The sequence below is a fragment of the Schistocerca nitens genome, chromosome 2 (genome assembly GCF_023898315.1).
Source record: "Schistocerca nitens isolate TAMUIC-IGC-003100 chromosome 2, iqSchNite1.1, whole genome shotgun sequence".
In the NCBI taxonomy this organism is placed as follows: Eukaryota; Metazoa; Arthropoda; class Insecta; order Orthoptera; family Acrididae; genus Schistocerca; species Schistocerca nitens.
The window spans coordinates 866,653,140-866,662,578 of NC_064615.1; positions in this window are offsets into that span (position 1 = coordinate 866,653,140).

A 9,439-nucleotide genomic window follows, 5' to 3' on the forward strand; every position below is an offset into this window, starting at 1 on the left:
CAAGAAAATTATTTAAAAGTCGATATTTTCGCAGGGTTTTTAACAGGTCCGCCATTCGTCTCTCAAAATATTAAAAATACACCATACTTGCAAGGTTAGCCGCTTCGCCCGCCTCCCCCCCCCCTCCACCCCCACACAAACTATCGTATGGGCGCCGTTGAGTGGACGAGCTGCTTACAAGGGACACGTTCTTGTGGCTCGCGGAAAGATTTCGCTTCTTGTCAAGTGTGTGGTGAAACGAAAGGAGAAAGCACTAGTCAGAATCTTTTAGAGATGAATGTTTGACGCATGCTCGAAGTCTTTGAATGGCATGAGACACCTCATTAAGGCAGAGACCGACCAGTTCGGCCGCACGCATGGGGAATTAGGGAAAACGTAACGAACGTTTGAAAACATTACGGATGGACCAGAGATCGGGCTATGATGGGGTTGCTGATAAACTTCGTAAGAAAATAGGAGGTTTTACATATACTCGAATTATGGAGGTGAATGCGAGAAAAACGCATCTCCTTCATAGTGAGCACTATAGCCGTAAGTCTGTTGAATGAAGAAGACGTTTTCATCTTGGCTGTAATAATCATAAACACCTTCTCCTTAACCCCTGTCGCAAAGAGAGGGTTTTATAAGTTTTATTTTAACGTGTGTATCTGTCTGTTGCATCGTAGCTCCCAAAAAAAAGATCTGATTTTAATGCAGATTTTTTTTTATTCGAAAGCTGGTTTAAGGGGAATGGTTCTTAGTAATTGTTCCATGACAGTCTCATCAGCCGTTTAAACTTCAATCAGCTAAATTAAGTAAAAATGTTTTCCACCATCGAACTCTCTTGATTATATGCACGTAATACATAAGAGCTACATCAAGTTACGTAATATCAGCTTGTTGAGCTCAATAATATCTAAATAGAAGTCCGCGAGAACATATGTTTATGTTTTACGGTTGACCAAAAATGATGAATTTTGTCTTTTAAAGTCACTACTTTCAATACTGCGTGAAGAGTTTGACAGAGCACTGAAAGACCTGAGTCGAAACAAGGCCCCGGGAGTAGACAACATTCCATTGGAACTACTGGCGGCCCTGGGAGAGCCAGTCCTGACAAAACTCTACCATCTGGTGAGCAAGACGTATGAGACAGGCGAAATACCCTCAGACTTCAAGAAGAAAATAATAATTCCAATCTCAAAGAAAGCAGGTGTTGACAGATGTGAAAATTACCAAACTATCAGTTTAATAAGTCACATCTCTAAAATACTAACGCGAATTCTTTACAGACGAATGGAAGAACTGGTAGAAGCCGACCTCGGGAAAGATCAGTTTGGATTCCGTAGAAATGTTGGAACACGTGAGGCAATACTGACCCTACGACTTATATTAGAAGAAAGAGTAAGGAAAGGCAAACCTACGTTTCTAGCATTTGTAGACTTAGAGAAATCTTTTGACAATGTTGACTGGAAAACTCTCTTTCAAATTCTGAAGGTGGCAGGGGTAAAATACAGGGAGCGAAAGGTCATTTACAATTTGTACAGAAAGCAGATGGCAGTTATAACAGTCGAGGAGCATGAAAGGGAAGCAGTGGTTGGGCTGAGACAGTGTTGTAGCCTATCCCTGATATTATTCAATCTGTATATTGAGCAAGCAGTAAAGGAAACAAAAGAAAAATTTGGAGTAGGTATTAAAATCCATGGAGAAGAAATAAAAACTTTGAGGTTCGCCGATGACATTGTAATTCTGTCAGAAACAGCAAAGGACTTGGAAGAGCAGTTGAACGGAATGGATAGCGTCTTGAAAGGAGGATATAAGATGAACATCAACAAAAGCAAAACGAGGATAATGGAATGTAGTCGAATTAAGTTGGGTGATGCTGAGGGGATTAGATTAAGAAATGAGACACTAAAGTATTAAAGGAGTTTTGCAATTTGGGGAGCAAAGTAACTGATGATGGTCGAAGTAGAGAGGATATAAAATGTAGACTGGCAATGGCAAGGAAAGCGTTTCTGAAGAAGAGAAATTTGTTAACATCGAGTATAGATTTAAATGTCAGGAAGTCGTTTCTGAAAGTATTTGTATGGAGTGTAGCCATGTATGGAAGTGAAACATGGACGATAACCAGTGTGGACAAGAAGAGAATAGAAGCTTTCGAAATGTGGTGCTACAGAAGAATGCTGAAGATTAGATGGGTAGATCACATAACTAATGAGGAGGTGTTGAATAGGACTGGGGAGAAGAGAAGTTTGTGGCACAACTTGACTAGAAGAAGGGATCGGTTGGTAGGACATGTTGTGAGGCATCAAGGGATCACCAATTTAGCATTGGAGGGCAGCGTGGAGCGTAGAAATCGTAGAGGGAGACCAAGAGACGAATACACCAAGCAGATTCAGAAGGATGTAGGTTGCAGTAGGTACTGGGAGATGAAGAAGCTTGCACAGGATAGAGTAACATGGAGAGCTGCATCAAACCAGTCTCAGGACTGAAGACCGCAACAAAAATAACTTTGTCACATACAAATCAGAAAAAGAGTGATTGTGACTCAATTGTAAAAGACAAACATACGCTCTCTGAGACTTTTTTGTAGTTCTTTCTGAGGTCTACAATTCAGTATTAAAACAAACGATTTTTCACTAGTACTTTAGGCAGCGTACTGCAAGAAAGTGTAGTGACAGTCCACTATCTTCGGACTTGGTTTAGAAATATCACCACAGCTTATTTCTTATGTTATCTAAATTACCTAAATATACAGGGTGGTCCATTGATAGTGACCGGGCCAAATGTCTCACGAAATAAGCATTAAACGAAAAAAACTACAAAGAACGAAACTCGTCTAGCTTGAAGGGGGAAACCAGATGGCGCCTTGGTTGGCCCGCTAGATGGCGCTGCCATAGGTCAAATGCATATCACTTGCGTTTTTTAAAATAGAAACCCCCATTTTTTATTACATTTTCGTGTAGTACGTAATGAAATATGAATGTTTTAGTTGGACCACTTTTTTCGCTTTGTGATAGATGACGCTGTAATAGTCACAAACGTATAAGTACGTGGTATCACGTAACATTCCACCAGTGCGGACGGTATTTGCTTCGTGATACATTACCCGTGTTAAAATGGACCGTTTACCAATCGAGGAATAGGTCGATATCGTGTTGAAGTATGGCTATTGTGATCAGATTGCCCAACGGGCGTGTGCTATGTATGCTGCTCGGTATCCTGGACGCCATCATCCAAGAGTCCGGACCGTTCTCCGGATAGTTACGTTATTTAAGGAAACAGGAAGTGTTCAGCCACATGTGAAATGTCAACCATGACCTGCAACAAATGATGATGCCCAAGTAGGTGTTTTAGCTGCTGTCGCGGCTAATCCGCACATCAGTAGCACACAAATTGCGCAAGAATCGGGAATCTCAAAAACGTCGGTGTTGAGAATGCTACATCAACATAGATTGCACCAGTACCATATTTCTATGCACCAGGAATTGCATGGCGGCGGCTTTGAATGTCGTGTACAGTTCTGACACTGGGCACAAGAGAAATTACGGGACGATGACGGATTTTTTGCACGCGTTCTGTTTAGCGACGAAGCGTCATTCACCAACAGCGGTAACGTAAACCGGCATAATGCGCACTATTGGGCAACGGAAAATCCACGATGGCTGCGACAAGTGGAACATCAGCGACCTTGGCAGGTTAAGGTGTGGTGCGGCATTATGGGAGGAAGGATAATTGGCCGACATTTTATAGATGGCAATCCAAATGGTGCAATGTATGCTGATTTCCTACGTAATGTTCTACCGACGTTACTACAAGATGTTTCACTGAATGACAGAATGGCGATGTACTTCCAACATGATGGATGTCCAGCACATAGCTCGCGTGCGGTTGAAGCGTACTGAATACCATATTTCATGACAGATGTATTGGTCGTCGAAGCACCATACCATGGCTCGCACGTTCACCGGATCTGACGTCCCCGGATTTCTTTCTGTGGGGAAAGTTGAAGGATATTTGCTATCGTGATCCACCGACAACGCCTGACAACATGCGTCAGCGCATTGTCAATGAATGTGCGAACATTACGGAAGGCGAACTACTCGCTGTTCAAAAATGTGTGTGAAATCATTATGGGACTTAGCAGCTAAGGTCATCAGTCCCTAAGCTTACACACTACTTAACCTAAAGTATCCTAAGGACAAACACACACACCCATGCCCGAGGGAGGACTCGAACCTCCGCCGGGACCAACCGCACAGTACGTGACTGCTACTCGCTGTTAAGACAAATGTCGTTAGACGTATTGCCAAATACATTGAGGTTGACGGACATCATTTTGAGCATTTATTGCGCCGGCCGCGGTGGTCTAGCGGTTCAGGCGCTCAGTCCGGAACCGCGCGACTGCTACAGTCGCAGGTTCGAATCCTGCTTCGGGCATGGATGTGTGTGATGTCCTTAGGTTAGTTAGGTTTAAGTAGTTCTAAGTTCTAGGAGACTGATGACCACAGATGTTAAGTCCCATAGTGCTGTGCTCAGTGCCATTTTGAGCATTTATTGCATTAATGTGGTATTTACAGGTAATCACGCTGTAACAGCATGCGTTCTTAGAAATGATACATTCACAAAGGTACATGTATCATATTGGAGCAACCGAAATAAAATGTTCAAACTTACCTACGTTCTGTATTTTAATTTAAAAAACCTACCTGTTACCAACTGTTCGTCTAAAATTGTGAGCCCTATGTTTGTGACTATCACAGCGCCATCTATCACAAAGCGAAATAAGTGGTACAACTAAAACATTCATATTTCTTTATGAATATGTAATAATAAATGATGGGCTCCTATTTAAAAAAAACCGCAGTTGATATCCGTTTGACCTATGGCAGCGCCATCTAGCGGGCCGACCATAGCGCCATCTGGTTTCCCCCTTCAAGCTAGACAAGTTTCGTTCTTTGTAGTTTTTTCGTTTGACGCCTATTTCGTGAGATATTTGGTCCGGTCACGATCAGTGGACCACCCTGTATATTAAAGCACAGTCAATGAATATATGTGTGAATTAAAAAGAGAAAGACGTAGATTGCATAAGTGACAATGGTAAAATGCGATGATAACACGTCCGTTTTACGTGTTAGAAATGAACCTATTCCTACGTTAACCATTGTTATCGACACCGATAACTGTACTCAGTTGCCAATTCATCAGCCGTATGGACAAACTGAACCACATTTACAAATTGTAAGGGACATAAGAGCAGATGGACTGTCTTGGTCCCACTTGGACCCCATACCAGAAATGCGTTACAGGAAAATTAGACTGTCGTTCGTACTGCGTCTACTAGTAAAATATAAACTATAAAAAGCATGAAATGAAACTTAAATTAATAATCTAAAAAAAAACAGAAACAAAGAAACCTCAAGAAAGTAAAAAAGTATTGACCCTCAAGTTTGATATAAATAGTAATATTTTGATCCAAGCGTCGTCGGTTCGGGGGACTGCTAACCAATACTAAAATAAAAACAGAATACATCTAAAAATGATAAAGAACAAAATTTAGATATAAGTAAGCTAGCTGTGCAACTTAGCTACATATCAAAATGACAATATCAAACCGTTGAGTCTAAGCCTTAATTTCCTCCGAAAAAATCGCAATATAGACACAACCGACAAGGACGCCTTTCCCCACGCGACTACCCGTTCAGTTTGCCACACCTGGCCTATGTAAGATAACAAGTATCTGGTGCAGTTGTTAAATCGGTTGCCGGCTGAAGTGGCCGTGCGGTTAAAGGCGCTGCAGTCTGGAACCGCAAGACCGCTACGGTCGCAGGTTCGAATCCTGCCTCGGGCATGGATGTTTGTGATGTCCTTAGGTTAGTTAGGTTTAACTAGTTCTAAGTTCTAGGGGACTAATGACCTCAGCAGTTGAGTCCCATAGTGCTCAGAGCCATTTGACCCATTTTTTTGTTAAATCGGTTACTGCTGCTACAATGGCAGGTTATCAAGATTTGATTTGAGTTTGAATGTGGTGATACAGTCGGCGCACGAGAGGTGGGACACAGCATCTCCGAGGTAGCGATGACGTGGGGTTTTCCCATAGGACCATTTCACGAGTGTACCGTGAACATCAGGACTCCGGTAAAATATCAGCTCTCCGACATCGCTGCAGCCGGAAAAAGATCCTGCAAGAACTGGACCAACGACGACTGAGGAGAATCGTTCAACGTGACAGAAGTGCAACCCTTCCGCAAATTGCTGCAGATTTCAGTGCTGTGCCATCAGAAAGTGTCAGCGTGCGAACCATTCAACGAAACATCATCGCTATGGGCTTTCGGAGCCGAAGGCCCACCTGTGTACCATTGATGACTGCACGACGCAAAGCTTTACGACTCGCCAGGGCACACCAACACTGACATTGGACTGTTGATGACTGAACACATTGTGCCTGGTCGAACAGATCTGGTTTCCAATTGTATCGAGCGGATGGACGTGTACAGGTATGGACAGAACCTCATGAATAGATGGACCCTGCGTGTCATCAGGGAACTGTTCAAGCTGGTGGAGGCGCTGTAATGGTTGTGGGGCGTGGGCAGTTGGAGTGATATGGGACCCCTGATACGTCTAGATACGACTCTGGTAGGTGACACGTACGTAAACATCCCGTCTGATCCCCTGCATCCATTCATATCCATTGTGCTTTCTGACTGACTTGGGCAAATCCAGAAGGATAATGCGACTCCCAACAGGTCCAGAATTGATACATAGTGGCTCTAAGAACTCTCTTCTGAGTTTAAACGCATCCGCTGGCCACCAAACTCGCCAGACATGAACATTATTGAGCATATCTGGGATGCCTTCCAACGTGCTGTTCAGAAGAGATCTCCAGCCCCTCGTACTCTTACGGATTTATGGACAGTCCGGCAGGAGTCATGATGTCATTTCCCTCCAGCACCACCTCAGACATTATTCGAGTGCATGCCATGTCGTTTTGCGGCACTTCTGCGTGCTCACGGGGACCCTACACGAAGTTAGGCAGGTTTGCCAGTTTCTTTGTCTCTTCAGTGTATATGGTAAGTAATTGCAACTTCACTAGCTATTTTGAGGTGTGGATGAGGGACGCGCAGGACTGGGAGAGATGACGCCAAACAGAAGAGGCTTAGACGCAGCGATAATGAAAGTATGCTGTTCTGGAAAGCTGCTTAGTGGTCTCCCGATGTGACGACGCTTGGGTCAAAATATTACTACTAACATTAATACAAATTTTTTCTCAGTTTTTAGAGTTTCTCTAGTCTTTTATTTTAATTTTTAAATTAAGTTGTATTTGGATAGTTTTTATACCGTCGCTAACGGTAGCAAGTGGTGTGCATTCGCTGCGATGTCATATCTGTGGCACCTTCCCGCTGGGTACGCTGTTATACGCTGTTTCATAACATGCACTACAGCACCTGGGCACTACTCTTACCTCAGCCGGCTTTCAGCCAGCTTGCGAAACGGGGACGACAACCAGATCATGGCCAGTCAGGTATGCTGATGCGCTTCACAAATGTAACATACCACCTTCCCCACACTGTGGCCCTGGAAGACAGAACATGAGTCATCACGCACCACTGCAACATGAGAAATATGAGGGACACCCAATGATATTCTGAGGGTGATCCCAAGTTCAAATTTTATTTTATTAATATAGATGTGCAATTGTGAATTATGTGATATTTTCTCTATTATTATCATCTACAACTACATTCTGCAAACCACTGTGAAGTGCATGGCACTGGGTACTTCTCATTGTACCAGTGATTTGGGTTTCTTCCGTTCCATTCACGTATTGAGCGCGGGAAGAATGATTGTTTAAATGCCTCTATCTAATCTTGTCATCACGATTCCAGCGGGATCGACGTGAATCAGTTTGCAATATATTCCTAGAGTCATTACTTAAAGTCGGTTCTTGAAACTTTGTAATTAGACTGTCTCTGGACAGTTTCCACCATTCCATATTAATGTAGCCTACACCATTATGGAGCCACCACCAGCCTGTACGTGGTTTGTTCACAACTCGGGTCCATGGCTTCGTGGGATCTGCACCACAGTCGAATCCCACCATGAGCTTTTACCGACTGAAGTCGTTCTGGCCAGGCTACGCTTTTCCAGTCGTCTAGGCTCCAATCGATATGGTCACGAGCCCAGGAGAGGCGCTGCAGGCGATGTCATGCTGTTACCAAAAAAATTGGCGTCAGTCGTCTGCTGCCATAGCCCATTAACTACAAATTTCGCCGCACTGTCCTAAAGGACACGTTCATCGTACGTACCACATAAATTTTTGCGGTACGAGGTGCATTCAAGTTCTAAGGCCTCCGATTTTTTTTCTCCGGACTGGAAAGAGATAGAAACATGCGCATTGTTTTAAAATGAGGCCGCGTTCATTGTCAATACGTCCCAGAGATGGCAGCACCGTACGGCAGATGGAATTTTTCCGACAGCGGCGAGAATGAGAACTCTTTTAAATACTTAAAATGGCGACGTTTTCCTTACTTGAAAAGCGTGCAATCATTCGTTTTCTGAATTTGCGTGGTGTGAAACCAATTGAAATTCATCGACAGTTGAAGGAGACATGTGGTGATGGAGTTATGGACGTGTCGAAAGTGCGTTTGTGGGTGCGACAGTTTAATGAAGGCAGAACATCGTGTGACAACAAACCGAAACAACCTCGGGCTCGCACAAGCCGGTCTGACGACATGATCGAGAAAGTGGAGAGAATTGTTTTGGGGGATCGCCGAATGACTGTTGAACAGATCGCCTCCAGAGTTGGCATTTCTGTGGGTTCTGTGCACACAATCCTGCATGACGACCTGAAAATGCGAAAAGTGTCATCCAGGTGGGTGCCACAAATGCTGACGGACGACCACAGGGCTGCCCGTGTGGCATGTTGCCAAGCAATGTTGACGTGGAACGACAGCACGAATGGGACTTTCTTTTCGTCGGTGTGGAACGACAGCACGAATGGGACTTTCTTTTCGTCGGTTGTGACAATGGATGAGACGTGGATGCCATTTTTCAATCCAGAAACAAAGCGCCAGTCAGCTCAATGGAAGCACACAGATTCACCGCCACCAAAAAATTTCGGGTAACCGCCAGTGCTGAAAAAATGATGGTGTCCATGTTCTGGGACAGCGGGGGCGTAATCCTTACCCATTGCGTTCCAAAGGGCACTACGGTATCAGGTGCATCCTACGAAAATGTTTTGAAGAAAAAATTCCTCCCTGCACTGCAACAAAAACGTCCGGGAAGGGCTGCGCGTGTGCTGTTTCACCAAGACAACGCACCCGCGCATCGAGCTAACGTTACGCAACAGTTTCTTCGTGATAACAACTTTGAAGTGATTCCTCATGCTCCCTACTCACCTGACCTGGCTCCTAGTGACTTTTGGCTTTTTCCAACAATGAAAGACACTCTCCGTGGCCGCACA